Raw genomic sequence first — 18,547 nt, 5'->3', positions numbered from 1 at the left:
TGGTTTTGGTTCACAACGTTTTGTTCCTATGGTGATGATCTGTAATTATCATATATTTTTCAGATATGAACTCTCTTTTAGATGCTGACACAGTTGCTGTTTATTAGGAGATGTTATTATAAAGTGTTGCCAAATTGTCTTTGATTTAATCTGTTCAGAAATATCTCCTGAAAAATGAATAACTTCTACATAATGGCCGTTTGGACTGTAAATAAACAAATGAGGGGGGTCTCTGACTTTTGTTCAGTGCTGTAAATATTTATTTTGATCCTAATCGAATTGTCAGTGTCGCTGAAATGTGATTCTTCTACCTACAGCACAAAAAGTTGGGTCAATATCCTTTCACTGAAATCCACCGCTTCTGACTTTCTGTCAAGGTCAAAAGCTGGAACACACACACTCTCACACACACACACACAGACACACACACACACGCACACACACACTCACACAGACACACACACACATGCACACACACACTCACACACACACACACACACACACACACACGCATTTCCTCCTGAGTGCTGTAGTGTTTCTGTGCCTGAAGCTCCAAAGACTTAACAATTCACCTTTTTAAGTAAGAACACACTGAAATGTGCTTTATTTGAGCTCTTTCTGAACCAGGAGAGCATATAAACACATTTTTGAGGGAAAACTGATGGTAACTTTACAGGAGAAGGAAAAAACCTTCTTTACTTTTAATGTAAGTCAAAGGAACCAGACATTTTTCCATGTCACTTTGGGTCAGTTCGTTTAGTCCATTCATCATGGAATGTACATACAATGTAAAGGGAAACAGGCATTATGTCAAAAACTAAAAAACATCAAGAATGGAGATATGATTTTTTCGGTAACACTTTCTATGAATGTCACCTTTATAAGCATCTATAAACACATTCGTAACATGTTATAATGCATTCATAAGGCATTATAAACATGGCTATAAATATTTGTAAATATGCATTACACGTTATAGCCATGCTGTTATGCATTATGAATTGTTTACATAATACATTATAAGTACTGATCATAACAAGTTATAAGAGCTCATAAGTGGTATTTGTCCGCTCTAAGTAAAGTGAAGCATACTGTACTAAAGGCTCCTCCAGTGTTCAGAGTGAGGCTTCAAGTTGAAGTATTTACTGAAGGATTTACTGAAACACTAAAACATTCACAGTAAAGCACATTACAGGCTTCAAATGTCAGAGTTTAAACTAGAGCTGTCATCAGTGTTTTACCCAATGTGGGAAAGGTAATGTTCACCACCGTTAGCTTGGTATTTGTCTTTACTTTACACTCTCCAAGGATAGATGGATAGATCAACTTCACTCCATTCATGTTTCTTTCAATGGCATTAATGCTTTAGAGAAGCAGCTCCACATCATGATGCTCCCACCATCATGCTTCACTGGGAGTTACAACGGCACAACAGCGCAACCCTTCTTTCTCCAAACATGATGAGCTGAATTATTACCAAAGAGTTCTAGTTTGTTTCTTCTGCACATTTTTAGCCTCCTACTTTTAACCAGAAAATCAAATAGTGGTCAAGAATTTTAATTCCTTCAATTTTCTGACCTATTTTTGAGTCAATATTCTTTTTTAAAAAACCTCAAACCTAAATGCACAGATGCAACAAACCAGCACATTTTACTAGTTATATAACAGTACTACTAAATATGTCCAGTAAATATACAAAAATAAGTTTTCTTTAGCATCTAATAAATATAATCCAACAAGTAAATGCCTTCTAGACAAGCTGAGTGTGTTTTATCTGTGGTGCAGAAAAGATTTTACTACAATAAAATGTTGTAAAAATGTAATTGTGTCAATATCAAGACTGAGTTTGGTCAGATAGAGTTAGTATCGGTATCAGTACTCGGTATCGGCCGAAACTAAAGGATCAGGTATTGGAATCGGTATTGGAAGGTGCGTCTAGTAATACGTGACTGGCTAATAATCCATTAAATCTCAGGCTTTTAACATACTAAGGCTTATTACCTACAGGGACTTCAATGCAAACTGGCTGAGCTATTCTTAGGTTATAGAAGTGTGTAATAAGACTCCCCACCAGCGGACCCATGGTCTGCTAAGGGGTTAACATAATGATCGTCATCTATGATTATACTATGATATTTTGGTTCAGGCATAGCAGCAGTGTTCAAATACAGTGTATGTGCTTTTACCTGCTACTCATAAAACTACATTAGATCAAACAAAAGCAAAATAATAAGCTGGCTGATTGCTGATTGCATGTTTAGAGCAGAAATCTGAATTTTTAAAATTGCCAAATTTCAATCATGCTCCCCTAAATTTCAGCATTTGAATACGGGCACCTCGAATGGATAACAATCCACATACATAGTAATATAATCACAAACCCGGTATTTTCATGCAGCCGTTTGGAATTTGTCAGAAAGCAGTAATAAAAACTGAGAAAGTTTGTCTTAATCTACACAGTAAAGAAAAAAGAACAGAGCGCTGGGATAAAGAAGTGAAAAATCAATGGTGGTGACTGACAGCGTTATTTAAACAGCTCCTATTCAGTGATAATGCACTATTAGCACTATCAAGTTTCTGCTGGTGGTTAGCTGGAGCCATTTGTGCTTTGGTCAGATTTCATGTAGCTGTCATGTCGCTTCTGCACAATTTACTGAGCTGATGTAGAGCAGCAGAGGGAGATGGAGAGATAAACGATGGGAACATGTGGTCTGTGGAGATTTAGAGAGAGATAACATTCTCAGTCCATTCACTCAGTGTACTTCTGATGGATTTGTATTATTTTTAAATGATAATACTTTTACTTCTACTCAGGTATATTAGTGAGGAAAGTAATCTACTATTTCCTCTGTTCCATTTAGTTCCTAATTCTCTTTTAATTTAATTTAATTTCATTTAATTCTGTTGTGCTGGTTCAGTTCCTGAGCTGCTTTACTGTTGATCACCCCTCTCACTTTGGAGCTCAGCATAAAGACTTTAATTCTGTTGTGCTGGTTCAGTTCCTGAGCTGCTTTACTGTTGATCACCCCTCTCACTTTGGAGCTCAGCATAAAGACTTTAATTCTGTTGTGCTGGTTTAGCTCCTGAACTGCTTTACTGTTGGTCACTCTTCTCACTTTGGAGCTCAGCATAAAGACTTATGGATTTCAGTATCTAGGCAAGTTAATTTATATAGCACCTTCCACACACTGTGGTCATTCAGAGTGTTTTTTATGTTGATAGATGCGTGAAGCGCTAAGAAGCTCCACTGTATGTCTGAAAAAAGCTTTTGAAACTAACTTTTACCTCTCCGGGGCTCGACAAACGTGCCGGCACATCATTAGCTGTTTCGGAGTGTTTCTGTTAAAATCTTTGTGATAATCCAGCACTGAATCTGTAGAGTCACCTTTTCTATTCCATCTTATCATGAGATCGAACGTGACTCGCATCCGGAGTTATGAGCCTATGAAGAGGGGCTGAGACACACGTCATCTGCCTCTCACCGGAAATGAGTGTAGTGTAACTATGGAAATGAGTTTAGTGTCACCATAGAAATGAGGGTAGTGTAACTATGGAAATAAGTGGGGTGTAACTATGGAAAGGAGTTTAGTGTAACTATGGGAATTAGTGTAGTGTAACCATAGAAATGAGTTTAGCGTAACTATGGAAATGAGTGTAGTGTCACCATAGAAATGAGGGTAGTGTAACTATGGAAATAAGTGGGGTGTAACTATGGAAAGGAGTTTAGTGTAACTATGGGAATGAGTTTAGTGTCACCATAGAAATGAGTGTAGTGTAACTATGGAAAGGAGTTTAGTGTAACCATAGAAATGAGTGTAGTGTAACTATGGAAATGAGTTTAGTGTAACCATAGGAATGAGTGTAGTGTAACTATGGAAATGAGTGTAGTGTAATTATGGAAAGGAGTCTAGTGTAACTATGTAAATGAGTTTAGTGTAACCATAGAAATGAGTGTAGTGTAACTATGGAAATGAGTTTAGTGTAACCATAGAAATGAGTGTAGTGTAACTATGGAAATGAGTCTAGTGTAACCATATAAATAAGTGTAGTGTAACCATAGAAATAAGTGTCGTGTAACTATGGAAATGAACGCAGTGTAACTACAGAAATCAGTGTAGCTTAACCATAAAAATGTGTGTAGTTTAACAATAGAAATAAGTGAAGTGTAACTATGGAATGAGTGTAACATAACCATAGAAATGAGGGTAGTGTAACCATAGAAATGAGGGTAGTGTAACCATAGAAATGAGGGTAGTGTAACCATAGAAATTAGTGTAGTGTAACTATGGAAATGAGTGTAGTGTAACTATGGAAATGAGTTTAGTGTCACCATAGAAATGAGGGTAGTGTAACCATAGAAATGAGGGTAGTGTAACCATAGAAATTAGTGTAGTGTAACTATGGAAATGAGTGTAGTGTAACTATGGAAATAAGTGTAACATAACCATAGAAACGAGTGCACTGTAACTATAGAAAGGACTTTAGTGTAACCATAGAAATGAGTGTGGTGTAACTATGGAAATGAGTGTAGTGTCACCATAGAAATAAGTGTAGTGTAACCATGGAAGTGAGTGTAGTGTAACCATAGAAACGAGTTTAATGTAACCATAGAAATGTGTGTAGTGTAACCATAGAAATGAGTGTCGTGTAACCATGGAAATGAGTGTAGTGTAACCATAGAAATGAGTGTAGTGTAACTATGAAAATGTGTGCATTGTGACCATGGAAACAGGTGTAGCACATCGTTTATCTCATATCGGTGGTGTAGTTGTAATTCAGATGTATTTGTGTCAATTCTATGTATATAATTCTCTGTATAATTCTATGTATTTCATCTGGACTGTGGCAGCTGAGCAGTAGAGTAGATTTGCAGTATTTAGAGATTTCCTGCCAGCCTCTAGATCACTTGGAAAGAGGAGGCACTTAAAATACAGCTATAAGTACATGAGGAGTGTAAGAGAGCGCTCCATAACGGCAGCACAGCACACAGCTATATAGAAGAAACCTACATAAGAGGACATCTGCACACACATACACACACTCTACCACCACCCTCTGGGTTTGCTCTTATCCCTCCCCGCCCCACCACCGCCACCCCCCAGCCTCAGGTGCATCCCTGGCCCCACACTTAATGTTCTGCAGCGCCAGTGTCAGGAAGAAGCTATTGATTCATGGTTTCTGGGGAAGAATCTGACACTTTCTTATGGATCTGTGAGATAAGAGACAGCCTGCTGGAGTGCTGCTGCACTTTTCCTCCCTCACTTTTCCCTCCTTCCTCCAGCACGTGGAGGAGAAGCAGAGGTCAGTTAGAGCCGTCCAGGCCCAGCAGGCCGGACTGAAAGGGCCTCGGGGGCTCGCGGAGTGCAGGTTAATCACCTGAGCAGAAAGAGGGGTCAGCTAAGGCAGGCTGGCGGCCAGTGGAGAGGCGAAAACAGGGCAGGAAAGTGGCAGGGCCACCCACAGCCCCCTGACAGACAGACTGCTGAATAAAATCAGCTGCCTGGTCCTCTATCATCCATTTAAACTGACATCATCTGCGCAGCCAAGTATCATCTCTGCCATAACAAAGCGTCACCTCTGAGATGGCAACTTTATAGAAGCTTAAAAACATTGTTAAAGGTGTAGCATTACCATAGAAATGAGTGAAATGAGGGTAGCAACCATGGAAACAACTGAAACTGACATACTGTAACCATGGGCGTATTCCTGTATCTGTAGCACTACTGGACAATATACACCTGTCAGGCATAACATTCTGACCACCTCCTTGTTTCTACACTCATTGTCCATTTTATCAGCTCCACTTACTATATAGGTGCACTTTGTAGTTCTACAGTTACAGACTGTAGTCCATCTGTTTCTCTGATACTTTGTTAGCCCCCTTTTACCCTGTTCTTCAGTGGTCAGGACCCCCATGGACCCTCACAGAGCAGGTACTATTTGGGTGGTGGATCATTCTCAGTACTGCAGTAACACTGACGTCGTGGTGGTGTGTTAGTGTGTGTTGCGCTGGTCTGAGTGGATCAGACCCAGCAGTGCTGCTGGAGTTTTTAAACACTGTCCACTCACTGTCCACTCTGTTAGACACTCCTACCTTGTCAGTCCACCTTGTGGATGTAAAGTCAGAGACGATAGCTCATCTGCTGCTGCACAGTTTGTGTTGGTCATCCTCTAGTCCTTCATCAGTGGTCACAGGACGCTGCCCACAGGACGCTGTTGGCTGGATATTTTTTGGTTGGTGGACTATTCTCAGTCCAGCAGCGACACTGAGGTCCATGGAAATCGATGTGGCATAACTATGGAAATGTATGTAGCTTAACCAAGGAAATACAGTGCAGCGCAACCATAGAACTGGATGTAGTGAAATGAGTGTAGTGTAGTCATAGAAACGGGGGTAGTTTAACAAGTAAAACAGATGTTTGGAAACCATGGAAATGGATACAGCACAAACATGTGGCATCCTGGGAAATAGATATAGTGTACAAAAAATGAAACAGACATACTGTCGATATGGGAAGGATGCTGTGTAACCATGGAAATGTTAGTAGCTCAACTGTAGAAATACAGTGCTGTGCAACCATAGAAATGGGTGTACTTTTGCCATGGAAATGAGTGAAATGAGCTTAGTGTAGCCCTGGAAATGGGTGTAGTTTAACAATTGAAACAGATGTTTGGAAACCATGGAAATGGACACAGAGTAACTATGGAAATGTATGTAGCTTGACAATGAAAATGGGTGTAGTGTAACCATAGTAATGGATGTAGTTTGCCATGGAAATGAGTGAAACGAGTGTAATGTAGCCATGGAAATGGATGCAGCATAACCATGGAAATAGGAGTAGTGTAACTGTGGAAACTGGTGCAGTGTAACCATGGCAATGACCGTAGCATTTCTCTGTAAAATAGTTGTAGCCTAACAATTATAACACAGGTGCAGAAACCATGGAAATGGATGCAGACATGCCGTAAATAGGGAAATGGATGTAGCACCACAGAACCAAGTGAAACGAGCATAGTGTAACCATGGAAATGGTTGTAGTTTAACAATTAAAACAGAAGTTTGGAAACCATGGAAATGGAGACAGAGTAACTATGGAAATGTATGTAGCTTTGCTATGGAAACGAGTGAAACGAGAGTAGTGTAGCCATGGAAATGGGTGTAGTTTAACAATGAAACAGACGTACTGCAACCATGGAAATGGATGCGGCGTAACCATGGCAATAGGGGTAGTGTGACCATGGAAAGAAGTGCAGTGTAACCATGATAATGACTGTACCTTTTCTATGGAAATTGGTGTAGTCTAACAATTATAACAGATGTGCGGAAACCATGGAAATGGATTCAGACATGCTGTAAATATGGAAATGGCTGTATTGTAACCATGGAAGCAAATACATAACACTGTTTCATGAATCAGCAATGTAGTCCTCCTCCAGCTGACTAAAAAATAATAATGTACATTAATATACATGAATGTTTAATTCTTCATCATTTTATTTTGTTTCTTTGGTGCATTTTATTTTTATTTTTTGGTGAAGTTTATCTTTACCAAAATTAAATCAGCCAACCAGCCTAGAGCTCACTCTGTATCTGCCCTTTGAACTGTTACATGGATTTGCATACAATATTTGGGCCAAAAAGTCTGACTGGTCCCGTTTGGCGCTCTGTTTGTCCGCGTTTCACAGCTGGAAGATTGTATTTGATGTTGGGAATAAAAGCACTGAGCACAGATTTAATGGAAACTCCAAAGAACACAAGAAGTGAGAAATCCCAGAGCAGATGCATCTGTTTATCACGCTCAGATAATGATGATTGCTCAATTAACTTCTGTACAGATTTGCATGAAATTTGCCTTATCACTGAAAAAAAGACTAATAATAATAATAATAATAATCAGAAGGAGAATAATAAGAATTCGTGGTGGAGTATCTGGAATTGGAAAGCAGTGAGAGATTTAGTCACCCATGAACTTAAATTGAGGTTCATGTTGATGCTACTATCAAATAACAGACTTAATGTCTTGTGTTTCCAAAGGGTTCATTATTTTATGCAGTAAATTAGTTTTTTTTTCTATTATAAAAGTCCCTGCAATGGAGAAAATCAGGAAAGCTCACAAAAATCGACCCATTTGTACTTCACTTTTGTGAAATGCAAGCAATACAGTGAAGTGCATCTGAGAAAACGATATGTGGAGCCATTTACCTGGACATAACTCCTTTTTTTGAAAAAAAAAAAGGAAATTAATATTTAATATAAAAAATCTAAAATTGGAATTAAAATAAATAATAAAAAAAAACATTGCGATTGTTTTGTATGTATGTTACCTTTCAAAGCTCCCCACAAAGAAGTCCCAATATTTTTAATTACAAAACCGTTTTGTTTTGCTTTACTGTATTCATGTTTAGTTGCTTATATTTTAATGTTATATAGTGTTTTTACTGCTCTGTTAATTATCGTCAGGACTTTATAGTGTTCAAATGTTCACACTAAAACACTGTATTTATCAGTTTATTGTGAAATCAACTGATCTTAAATATTTTCTGTAATAACAAAAAATAGCAAATTACTGTGAGGATGATTCTGTGCAAAGAAAATCAAACCATGGTGAATAAACATCTTTATATATTTATAAACTTTGTAAAATTAAAGCTTTTTTTTATGTAAATTTACGGTAAATTACTTGTTAATGATCTAAATTACTACAGTCATTATATCAAAACACAGAAGATTACTGTATTTTAATTACACCATACTATTATAAGCATACAGCAGAATAACAGCTACAACAGAGTAATCTTGTGATGCAGACGGCTGTGGAGTCACAATATACAGCTGCTATTTACTATTTAATATTAATATGGTTCAGTAAATTATTGTGAAAGTAATGCAGCTTTTATCCAGTAATTTACTTTAATTGTTTCCAGTGTGACAGAAACACACTCACTGCCCAGTTACTGCCCTCTGGGGTCCACAAACTCACTCGCATATCAAATTCTCTGTTTCTATATCTGAGTCTGTATCTTTGTGATGATCCAGCTCAGAAATCCAGTTCAAACACTTCCTGAATCTGTAGAGTCGCCCTTTCCATTCCATCTTATCACGAGATCATACGAGACTCACATCCGGAGTTATGAGCCTATGAAGAGGGGCTGAGATACACATCATCTGCCTCTCACCGTGTGGAACTGATGGATTCGTGTGTCCGTCTACATTCTGTGTGAAACTGACCAATGGACACTCAGGAAATCACTAAGGACTGACCATCACGCCGGAAACCCTTCATTCTTCATTCAGTCCACATTGGAGACTCATGTGAAATGGCGTGCAGAGAGTTTACAGCTGCTGAAGCTGCTGCAGCGGGTTTGGAAAGTAGTGATGAAGATAACGGAGCATTTAGATATGAAACATATGAGGATCATGTTATATGAAGAGCCTTTAAAGGAGAGTTTAAGAAGATATGAACAAATCGAGAAAATGCCCTCAGACCACAGAGGGTTAAATAGTTTTCATGGCTGCCTAAAACTTTTTTACTGAGTACACAGCAATAAAGATCATTCACTTGTTCACTTGGGAAAACTAATCAGCGCGCTTATTGATTACCTTCGACCGCAGAGATCGCTGCTGTTTGATTTCTGCTTTAGTTGTCAGTTATTAAGCTCTGGACTTCAGGTCAATCTTGTTAAACCTGGAACTACGTGTCGAACACGATTGGTCAGTCGTGTAATCAATCCACTCATTAAAGTCTGTAATTATATGGCCTCTATGGATCACTGTAAACAGGAGCCAGATGATTAGCCAGGTGTCAATCACACAGTCAGTCTCTGTTGTTGGGTTTAGATGGTGTTTCCTCTCTGCAGAAAACAATGAAATACATCACTGGTCTGTAAACATAACAGTTTTGTTAACCATTTGCCAGCACAGTAATTGCTGGCACTAACAAAACCTGCTGTAATTTTATATGAATTATTTCTGAATCATAGCTCATTAAAACAAATGAAAAAACTGTGTGGAAAGTGTAGAATCTAAACTTTCAATCCAGACCACATTGTTTATGAGTAGTAAAGGACTTATTTGATTCCGATTTGAATTTGATGTTATTGTTATTGTTTTGCGGAAACTTTTTTACAGTGTTTGCACATTTTATATTATTAATTAACATCAAAACTATATGAAAATAGTCAAAAGATGTTAACGCACGCTAATATACATTAATGATTCATTCTTAGTCATTTTAACTGTTTCTCTGCCGATGTTCTGAAATTTTCACACAGTGTATCAGCTGGTGTTTTCAAATGATGTTCAAAATTAGGAGACCCTAAGAATGTAGCTACAAGGTTATGATATGACAGTGCTGAAATATAGTCACTGAGCAAAATGAATAACAAATTGCAGAAAATAAATAGCTAACCACAGTTTTTACCACCATGTCAACCACTCAAAAAGTACATAAATAGCTTTAAATTAGCTCAGAATTTAACATTGTACCATATATACTTACATTATATGGTACAATGTTACTTTACTTTAATGTAAGTCAATGGAACCAGACGTTTTCCAAGTAATTGTGTGCCGTTTGTTTTGGTCCATTCATCATGAAATTTACACACAATGTGAAGGATAACAGGTATTTTCAACTTTTGTCAAAATATATTATATATATAACATTATATATATATATATATATATATATAATTTTACTATATTTAATTTTACTATATTTTCCTTTGATTATTTATTTATTTATTTGGTTATTTATTTATTTATTTCATGTAATATTGTTTTGAAGAAATTGTTTCCATATTTTGTATTATTAGTTGACAACATAACAATTAGAAAAGTCAGACGTCAGAAGATGTTAATGTATGCTAATTATACATTAATGTTTCATTTTTTTCCTTACATTTTCACACAATTTATCAGCTGGTGTTTTCAAACAATGTACAAAATTAAGAAAACCTAAGATTGTGGCCACAAGTTTATGACACAACAGTGCTGAAATATAATCACTGAACAAAACAAATAAGAAATTGAACAAAATAAATCACTTTTATTTTTGCCACCATGCAAACCCTGCAAATAGCACATAAATAGCTTTACATACCATTTCCTCAGAATTTAACATTGTGTATATATAATTTTACTATATTTTATGATTTTCCCAGTGTGTATGTGTGAATGTATCTGTCTGTCTGACTGCCCTGTGATGGACTGGTCACTTGTCCAGGGCGTTTCCAACCTTCCGCCCATTGACCACTGGGATAGGCTCCAGCTCCCCCCACAACCCAGAAGGATAAGTGGCGTAGAAAGTGTGTGTGTGCATGTGTGTTATGCTTTTCCCTTTGATTTGATCATGATTTGAATTTGATGAAAAGGTATTGTTTTGCAAGTTTAAATTCTTTCCACGTTTTGCATTATTAATTGACATCTAACAAATCAGAAATAGTCCAAAGACTCAAAGCCAAATCTAAATGTAACTTATTATGTAACTAACCATGCAAATACAATGTTATCACACAGTAATTACATCGTTACACCTGTAATTGCATGATTTCATTTGAATAGTACAGCAAAACAGGTATAATATGTCTCTGCAGTCCTGAGAGTTAAATCACTTGTGTTCTTGGTGAAGGTCTGGGAGGCTCTGAAGGTACAGCAGTAGGATTAGGAGAAGATTGAGATTGGCGTGCATTCGTGATTTACGGAGAACGTCGTAATTTAGCGTGAGATACTGCAGATTGGCAAACACACACAGTCCTCATTTCAGCTCGTACATTTCAGATTACTTTCATGTCGTCTGGCTGTTTGACATGTCAGAAACATTTCACAGCACAAACACGACAAAAGCAGCAGCGCTCTGATTAAACATGCTGGATGTCATCGCTGTCGTCTTTACTGAGGAATCAGTCTTGATCTGGAAGCTTTTATCTTCCTAAAAAAGGTTAAAAAGGGTCACACATGATGCACTACCTGTCAAAAGCTTGGGGACATGCAGCTTCACAGCAATACAATAACTAATAATAATAATAATAATAATAATAATAATTATATCTGAGTAAGTGAACACATCAATATATCTACTATTTCTCATTTTGAGTTTGGCAAGAATATTACAAAATTATTTGACAAATTTATGGACATTTTGGTTCTTTTACAGTACCTTAAGTTCTACATATTAACCAGGTAAGTATGAGTTATAAACTCCAAAGTACTAGATAATTATTTAAGTGAGTGGATCATGATGGGGACATTTGCACATCCTCTACAGGAATAAATGTGAATGTGGCATTTTCTGCACATTTCTGTGTGCAATTTTCATTTATTTGCATAAAAATAAAAATAAAAATAAATTTGTATAAAACATAAAATATAAAATGTGATGTAAGCACAGTGTACCTCACACTTACTCAGGTAATATTTACAACTGTTTGGCATTTCTGTGTAATTTAGTTAAACTGCCTCACTGAACTCACCAGCATGGTACCCGAAATAATTACCTAGCACTGGACTTTGAACCTCACATTCATCTGATTAATATCTAAACATAAAGGAACTGTAAAATGCAGATAATCTTGGTTGTTTTAAGAAATGCTTTAAGGAAGTAAAATGATCTGCCAATCAAGTAAGACAATTTTATTACTTAAACCATGTAAACTTGTCTAGAAATAAAGTGAATCATCTCATAAAGTTCTTACCACAGTCTCATAATGAGATGCATCAGATTTACTGGCTAGATTTAATTTGATTTCACTTGGCAAGACATCATTTCAACATCATTTTGCTATAAATAAGCATAATTTATTTGTCAGTTTTCAATAACTTAGCATATTAAATAGACACGTATTCAGATCTCTGCCAATTTCCTTTGCTGAAGCCTACATACTGGCTGGAAGAGCTGCCAAAAGCTCTAGGAGTCATGTGATAATCTTTTATCTCTGAAATCTAAATATTATAGTTGATGGCACAAAATCATGGAAGGAAGCATAATTTGACTTGAAGCATAAAAGATGTTAATGTTGCTCTTACAAATATTTCTCATGGTTGTAGGTCACAAATCTTCTGCACTGCAAAAATTCAACTCTTGCCAAGTGAAATCATCTTAAATCTAGATGACACATCTAATACTTAAAAAAACTAACTGTAAGGATTCGTCAAAAACCAGATGCTTGCGGATTAAAAGGACAAAAGGTGTTTTAATAGGGCTAGGCAGATGCAAGGTCAGAAGGCAGGCGTGGGCCAAATCCAAAAGACAAACCATAAACAAGGCGGTGATCATATCACCGAGCAGACAAAGTCCAAAAAGGGGCAAAAATGAAGTCAAAAAACAGGCAAAGGTCCAAAAACACTGCAAAGACAGGCAACAGTACCAAAGGCAAAGTCGAAGAACGAAATAATGGACAAACAATGTACAGCGCTCCCGAGTGGCGCAACCGTCTAAGCATTGGCCCTGTCATCAGGAGATCGCGAGCTCGATCCCTGGTGATACTACAGCCGTCCGTAGCCGGGAGTCCGAGAGAGCACAATTGGCCTCGCTCTCTCTGGGTGGGTAGGATGGCCCCTCCTTCTCCCCCCATCACTCAGCGCTTTGCTAGTCAGCGCAGGCGTCTGTTAGCTTACGTAACAGATCTGGCGGTTGACGCTTTCCTCCGAGCGCGTTCAGCTGTCCAGTGACGTGGCGTGAGCGGCAGTTCGAAAAGAAGCGGTGGTTGGCTTCACAGGTCTCGGAGGAAGCCTGTGTTAGCCTTCACCCTCCTAGCGTTGATAGCATCGTGTGATTGGGGGAGTCCTAACTAGCGGGTGGAGTTGGAGACGACTAAATTGGGGAGAAAATCGGGTAAAAAAAACAACAAAAAAAAAAACAATGTACAGCAAATAACACTTGGGAAAAATGCTCAGTATGTTCGTGGAAAAGCAATACCTCGCAAAGAACTAAACTAAAGCCCGGGCTTAAAAGCTAATCTGACTAAGTTATATGACTCTAAACACCTCTGATAGGAGCACGTAATCTCCTCAGAGGTCATGTGATTCCCCATAGTATTGTGGGTAATGCAGTCTGTTGAGTTTTCCGAGTCGGAGGGAAGTTGCGTCGTCACGTGATCCTCCTGAGGGTTCTGGGAACTGAAGTCCAAGTTATCTTGTGGCACGAGTCGATGTGTGACACTAACATGATTATGTAACCTATTTATAGACAGTTTTACTCCTATAAAGTGATTTAGATATTTTATTAGTGTAGAATAGTAATCTCAGGGAAATAACCTTAGTACTTTGGCAGATGATTCTACTTTCTCCAGCCATTATTTATAAAAAAACAAGCAAATTATCTGCAAATGGAAGATTATTTTACCGGATAAAATTACATACAGCGAGTAAAAATGTCTAGAAATGGGCTGAATCATCTTTCAGTGACCTTTACACTGATCAACAAACCACAGCTTTAAAAGAAAATAGACCAAACCAACTGGTTCCATATCCGCAAGGCTGCCCACTGTCACTTCTCCTGTTTAACCTGCTCGACTGCAGGACTGGACTGGACGACTGAGGTTTCATGACTGATGGAAGAAACATCAATGACCTTCGATACGTAGATGATACATTATTATTACAAATGATATTTGGCATTATTTTGACGAAATTTTAATTACCCAGCCATTAAAAAAACACACAACACCAGTGACACATAGAGGTTATTTGCTGCTACAAAAGTATTAATAAATTCATGAAATATAGTAAGTGAGTGTGACTCGCCTCCTCTCTGATCAGCCTCGACCCAAAGACGCGGTTTAATAGAGCTGAAAATACTGTGTTGAAATGTAGAATAAGAGTCCTGATAACACCAGTGACCACAATCTCTGTGACAAATGAATAAAAAAGATATATTTTTAAATGTAGTATAACGTTAATGATGTAAAAAATAAACATGAATCTGTTTATGCTTTTCCAAAACTGCTGGAACATCTGCCAAAAGCTCTATCCTAGTAGTCATCTAAACATTATCTTTGATGGCACAATATCATGAAAAGAATCATCATTTTACTTGAAGCATAAAAGATGCTAATGTTGTTCTTACAAAAATTTCTGATAGACACATTTGTAGGTCACAAATCTTCTGCACTGCACTTCAAAAATTATATCTTGTCAATTGAAATCGTCTTAAATCTAGATGACCCATCTAATATTTCTCATAATTAGATCGTAATAAAAATAATCTAAGACTGTTTAACCTATTTATAGACAGTTTTAGTCTTATAAAGTGATCCCGATGTTTTATTAGAATAGTAATCTTAGTGAAATGATCTTACTACACTGGCAGATGATTCTACTTTCTCCAGCCAATTTTTACTAAAACAAGCAAATTATCTGCAAATGGAAGATTATTTGACTGGATAAAATGACTTACCTTGAGTAAAAATGTCTAGAAATGGGTTGAATAGTCTTTCAGTAAACTCTACACTGATCAATAAACCACAGCTTTAACAGACGATGGGCAAAAAAAATGGTTCCATATTGGCAAGGGAGTAAGACAAGGCTGCCCACTGTCACTATTCCTGTTTGACCTGCTGACTGAACATATTATAATAAAGCAGAACCGGACTGGACGGCCGTGGAAGAACCATCAATAAATTTCAATATGTAGGTGAATTTGGAAGACCTGAAGGTTCTTATAAACAACTTGAGGAACGGAGCAAAACGATGAGACTTCAGCTCAGTATGAAGAACACTAAGCTTATGTTAATGGGAAAGAGTCAACTTTACCAGTGATGGAGAAGATGTGGAAATGGTGGACAGCTTTTACCCACTCAGATCAATTATTAACAACAAAGGTTCCAGCACAGAACTAATGTGACACAGATTGACGCTCAGCAGAACAAGGATGAAGGAGCCTGAAAAGACCTTCTAATACATTCATCTCTACAAACAAAGATCAGAATTGTCCAGGCTGTGGTCTTGGATGTGGTTCTTTATGGATGTGAAAGCTGGACATTAAAAAAGCAGGACAAGAAAAGAAATGATGCCCTTTTGAGACCTTTGATGGAACCTTGGATGACAAAGAAAACAAACAAATGGATCCTTGATCAAATCAAGCCTCACCTCTCACTCAAAATCATATTATTTTTTAAATTATAAGTACCTTATAATCTCAGAGGAGATGATACATCAGAGTATAACCTACATTTAAGCTGTCTGCAGTGGAATCTTTCAGATGGACTGAGGCTGAAGGTTTTCTCTATTCTCTGTCCAGTGGTCATTTCAGGGGTTTCACTTTTACCACACAGATGGAGTTATCCATCCCAGGAAGTGCAGGAGAAGAGCCTTTTCCTCTGTTTACCACTAAGCCTCCACTGGGAAATTGGTGGGCAGCCTCATTCTGGTGCTCTGGAGTTCACTCCCACCTGCTACAACCCCCAAGCTGTTGTTTTTTTAAAGAAAAGAAATGATGCCCTTTTGAGACCTTTGATGGAACCTTGGATGACAAAGAAAACAAATGGATCCTTGATCAAATCAAGCCTCACCTTTCACTCAAAATCCAGAGAACCAAGCTGAGGTGGGTCGTTTTCCATTTGGAGTGGGAATTCAGGTGGATACATTTTTAAAATATCAGTTTCTTTCATCCCAAAACGAAATAATCTTAATGTCCATTAACATCTCCTATTATCATACGTGCAAAAAGGAGAGCTGAATTCCAGACATATTTTACAGTCACTGGTGTATGAATATGGTGTAACACCAGTGACGGTGACTCCAGTGAGGATTCTGTAAATTGGCTGACTCGTTGGTGAGTCAGGTGACCCTGAGTATTTAAAATCAGTAATAAAAATGATATATTTGGCTTTATTTTGACAAAATTTTAATTACCCAGCCATTAAAGCACATAACACCGATGACACTTAGCAGTTCTGAGCTGCCTGATAAACAAAATGATTAATAAATTAATGAAATATAGTGAGCGAGTGTGACTCGCCTTCTCATGCCTTGAGATGCTTCCTCTCTGATGAGCCTCGACCCAAAGAAGCAGTTTAATAGAGCTGAAAATACTGTGTTAAAATGTAAAATAAGAGTCCTCATAACAGCAGTGACCAAAATCTCCGTGACAAATGAATTAAAAACATACATATTTTTAAATGTAGTATAACATCAATGATGTAAGAAGTAAACATGAATCTGTTCTGAGTTAAACCTCTTAAAACTATTGTTTTATATTAAAAATGGTTGAAAGTTGGTTTTGTGACGAGCTGTTTTACAGACGCAGAGCGACTATAAAACAGGATAAAAAAAGAAAAATCAGAGAATCATAAGGGAAAAGTGTTATTTAATCTTAGGTCAACTGTGTAAATGTACATACTGACTTTTGGAGCTGTGCCTGATATTTTAATCATCTTTTTAAGCCCTGCAGCCTTTGTGACACGGTCTCCCCTCCAAACGGAGAACGACCCAAGCTCTTATTTTGGACACATTATGAAAAGAACCAGTCCATTGGTAAAGACCACAATGCTTAGAATAGAATCATGAAGAATCAGCCATTAAGAAGCTTAAAGGCCCAAACAGAAGACAGGACACTCTGGAGAATCCATATGGTCACCATGAGTTGGAGCCAACTTGATGGCATTTAATAATACTTATAATAATAATCTTATTCTTAAACAGTGTTACGTTTTCTTGCAAAACATTATAGCTCCATCTTTTCATTTATTTTAATTTGATTTATTTATTCATTTAATTTCATTCATGCTGAATAGACCAACAGAAACAAAACAGTACCTTATTACTTTGACTGAAGTACCTTATAATCTCAGAGGAGATGACACATCAGAGTATAACCTACATTTAAGCTGTCTGCAGTGGAATCTTTCAGATGGACTGAGGCTGAAGGTTTTCTCTATTCTCTGTCCAGTGGTCATTTCAGGGGTTTCACTTTTACCACACAGATGGAGTTATCCATCCCAGGAAGTGCAGGAGAAGAGCCTTTTCCTCTGTTTACCACTAAGCCTCCACTGGGAAATTGGTGGGCAGCCTCATTCTGGTGCTCTGGAGTTCACTCCCACCTGCTACAACCCCCAAGCTGTTGTTTTTTTAACAAAGTGCACATTGACCTTTCAACATGTGGCGTCCCTCAGCGAACGTCAATGCATTTCTCACTGGCGATGGACAAAAGATGGACCTTCCACCAGAAAGACGCCAAAAACAGCAGAGGAGGGTCTGTGTAGCACTTTAAAAAACACCTTTCTGTTACAGTTAAATGCGTCATGTTTCAAAGAGCTGCTATTTGAGGGTAAATCTGGACTGTAACATCACAGAAACATCAGTGTTTAAAACCTAAACTTATTATTTTTGAAAATAATATTTTTACATTTTCCTTGCATTTGATTTCTTTCTTTCTTTTTGTGTACCAAAAAAACAGCCACAGCCAATTTTTACATGACTATTTTCCAACCTCTTTTTAAGGCTGTACCTTTAAAACTTTATATGTAAATGAGCTCTGTGCTGATTGGCCCTGTATTGTGCCTCATTCAAAAAGCACTCTGGGCTGAAATGACAAAAGTAATCAATTCA

The sequence above is a fragment of the Colossoma macropomum genome, unplaced genomic scaffold, assembly GCF_904425465.1.
Source record: "Colossoma macropomum unplaced genomic scaffold, Colossoma_macropomum, whole genome shotgun sequence".
NCBI lineage: Eukaryota > Metazoa > Chordata > Actinopteri > Characiformes > Serrasalmidae > Colossoma > Colossoma macropomum.
This window is presented reverse-complemented; position numbering follows the sequence as displayed.